Source organism: Peromyscus leucopus, chromosome X (assembly GCF_004664715.2).
Source record: "Peromyscus leucopus breed LL Stock chromosome X, UCI_PerLeu_2.1, whole genome shotgun sequence".
Lineage (NCBI taxonomy): Eukaryota > Metazoa > Chordata > Mammalia > Rodentia > Cricetidae > Peromyscus > Peromyscus leucopus.
Window position 1 is genome coordinate 100,638,225 of NC_051083.1, and position 3,345 is coordinate 100,641,569.

General features: G+C 46.1%; 1 long non-coding RNA gene across 1 annotated transcript; it reads left to right on the forward strand.

Annotated features, from left to right (window-relative positions):
- Window positions 1–298: 298 nt before the first annotated feature.
- LOC114682183 lies at window positions 299–2,961 on the forward strand. The gene is made up of 2 exons (XR_003733005.1): window positions 299–1,205; window positions 2,459–2,961. It is a non-coding gene; the product is annotated as an uncharacterized LOC114682183 (long non-coding RNA).
- The last annotated feature ends 384 nt before the right edge of the window (window positions 2,962–3,345 follow it).

Sequence of the window (3,345 nt, forward strand, 5' to 3'; positions counted from 1 at the left end):
TGGGTCACAACCAATTTACGGATTGCATATCAGATATTTACATTATGATTGATAACGGTACCAACCCAGCAGCTATGAAGTAGTAACAAAGTAATTGTCGGTGTGTAGGGAGTGGGGATAGGGAAACACCACAACATGAGGCACTGTAGAACAGGTCACAGCATTAGGAACATGTAGGACTGAGCAAGGAGTTGCAGGGTAAAGAGCAGGAGTGGCTGATCCTGGGTACCTGCTTTTCCCCTGGTCAGGAAGCAATCAAGGCCTGCCTTAGTTAGGGCTTCTATTGCTGCAAGAAACATCCACACCAAAGAGCAAATTGGGGAGAAAAGTGTTTAGTGGGTGTATGCTTCCAGATCATCTTTAGCTGAAGTCAGTGTAGGAACTCCGACAGGGCAGGATTTGACTCATAGGCAATGCAGGGGTGCTGTTTACTGGCTTGTATCCCCTGGCATGCTCAGCCAGCTTTCTAATAGAACTCAGGACTTCCATCCCAGGAATAGCACCACCACCATGGGATGGACCCTCCCCCATTGACCACTAATTGAGAAGATGCTTTACATCTGGGTCTCATGGAGGCGTTTCCTCCACTGAGGCACCATCTTCTCTGATGACTCTTGTCCAGTTGACACAAAATCAGTTAGTGCAAGCCCTAAGTTAATAACTCCAGACATAGGAATCATAGACCTCTGGGGATACTATTTGATAAAGGTGGGTAAGGGCTGCCTTTTGTTCCCACCCTTTCTGCTGTATTGACAGTTTCCCCTTGTCGCTTTTGATTTGGTCAACCCTTGCTGTTCTTAATAGCAGGGAACTTGTCTGTATGAAAGCCAAGAAGGTCCTCTTGTACAGTTGCAGGGCTGAGCCTTTATGCACCTGGCTATCCAAGCTTATCTCAGAGCCTTTTCAAACAGACAGAAGGAGCTGGTGCTGTTCAAACTCCCTCTTGGTCCGACATGATACCACTGCAGATGGATTTTCATCACCTCCCATTGCCAATGTACATTCAGCATGTAATGCGTCCCCAATGCACCCCCCAAAATGGAGATCTGTCATTGAGGCAGAGAGAAACCCTGACAATTTAACCTGGGATCCTGCAGGCTCACCACTGGGGCAGAGTGGGTTACAGCACTGTTAAGCTACTCCCAGAAATCCATTTCTCTAAGAACACAAAGAATCCATTACTGTAAGACCTCAAAAGCTGCCAGGTAAGTAATATAAAGCCATTTTTCTCCTCACATTTTTGGCAAACATGGGACAATGTTTTCAGTCCCAGGGCATCTGTATGCTTCTAGTTAAGTTCCTCGCTGCAGCAGGTTTTTCCCAGAAGGCAGCTGTTTGCCTCAAACTGAATAGATCCCACAGAATGGCTGCCCGAGCAAGGGGGATCTCAGTTCCTCCGGGTTCCTCCCTCCTAATAGTGAGCTCCTGGGTCAGCCAGCATCATGAGTTTACCGGTGTTCATTGAGGTTTTGGAAAGCATGGACAGTTTCCTAGGCAGTAGCTTTTCATGAGGGACAACTGCAAGTGTATACCATTCGCCAGAGAAAGCGAGGTATGGCGACTCTCTTCTTGGATTCTGGCAGGGAGGGTCCCACACTGTCTGTGGCCAGAGACTGAGCCCACGAGGTTGTTTTTGCACAGAGCACGCTGAATGAATATGTTGAGCAGCGAATCTGTGCATTGCCCTGACTCGTGGAAAGTTTATTCAAAATTAGGATTTAAAACGAAATATTTCTAAGTCGATTTGATGTGTGCCTACTGAAGAAAAATTGTTTGCAAGAGCTAGCCTGGCCTCTTTGCATTTTGTTTCTCTCGTGCTTTAATCAGGAATTAGCCCCAGAGATAGAGGCTCAGAGACCAAGGGAGACACATGTCCAAGCACTTTGCAATAGTTTCACCAGAAAAACCTGCTCACTGCCCAAGCTCATCTGAAAACCAAAAGGGTTTGCTTGTGGAGCCTGCACGGACCAGCTCTTGGGTGCCTGAATATCCCAATCTTAAATCCAGTGCCCTGGAAAGCAGGCAGATCAACTAACATCTTCTTTGTCCCTACTCCCTCCCCTCGCGTCCGTCCCGGTGGTTTAATACAGGAAATGATTTAAAAGGCCCTGTTTTCCCTTCAATGCGTGGTAAATTTCTCGCACTAGTTTTTCCTTACCTTTTATTGGCAGACACGGATCAGTACTTTGGATTCCAGGGCATTTCCATTGCTCCTTGGCTAGCTGTGTTTGCACTATAGCGGTGTGGGGTAACTCTTTGCCGCGAATGGGAGCGATCCCTCAATATGTCTGCCTCAGCGGCAAGTTAGCTCAGGTTCAGCTTGGTCTTCCATAAGATCCTGGCGAATCAGGGTGGTCTGCCTGGGTCAGACAGCGAGCGTCTTGCATTTGGGCTGTTCGCTGAGCTTTATATGAGAAAGTTATCGGAATTCCTGCACTCTCCCGCTGTCTCTTCCCAGAGATTCAGCCCATACAGTGCTTGTGCATAGTGCCTGCTAAATATGCTGATAGAATGCCCTGGATCCCGGACCTTTGACGAAGGATTAAGACACAAGGTGAAATAATTTTCAGTTGACTGGATACAGCCCGCTGAAGGTAAAATCTGCAGTGGTGAAGGCTGCTAGCCTGTGCCTTCTCAGTTCCCCTTCATCTGTGTATCCTACTCGGAATTTGCCCCACAGAGGCAGTGTCCAAGGGAGACACATCTCCAAGGATTTGGTAGACCCCCTAGTAAACCTGCTTACTGTCCAGAAACTTATGCTTCTGTGGGCAGTATCTTATTCTCAAATTATTAATTCTCTTACTGGTTTTTCACCAAGGTGGGGGGAACAGCAAAGAAAAACCCTAAGTGATTTTGTCTCTCAAAAATATGATTTGTAATTTAAAAGGCAATGGATGAAAATTGTCTTCCACACAAAATTATTTCTAAAGTGAGGAACAAAATTCATTTACAAAATATTTTTAGCCTTCTGGAACAGCCATTCCTTGTCCCACTCTGTATCCTCTCTACATCATTTTCTGTACTTCTAGTATACTTGTAATGTGAAAGACATGTTATGTGGGAGAGTGTTTGTGTGTGTGCATGGGTAGGCGTGTGTTTATTAAAAACCATACTAATTCTCGTGATGTCTACACTGACTTTGTCCTTCTCCATATGTTCCAATCCCGAGGAGAAAACTAGATCATGTTGTGAATTTCTTTTGAGTTTGTCCTAAATGTAACACCAAGGGACTGCCTGAGGAAAGGTTGCTGGTGTGCTGGTGTGGTTCTGGCATCCTGGCAGGAGCCAAGAGGACTGGGTTCTCTGTTATGTGTCCTGGTGCTCTTGAGTTTATGTAAATACCAT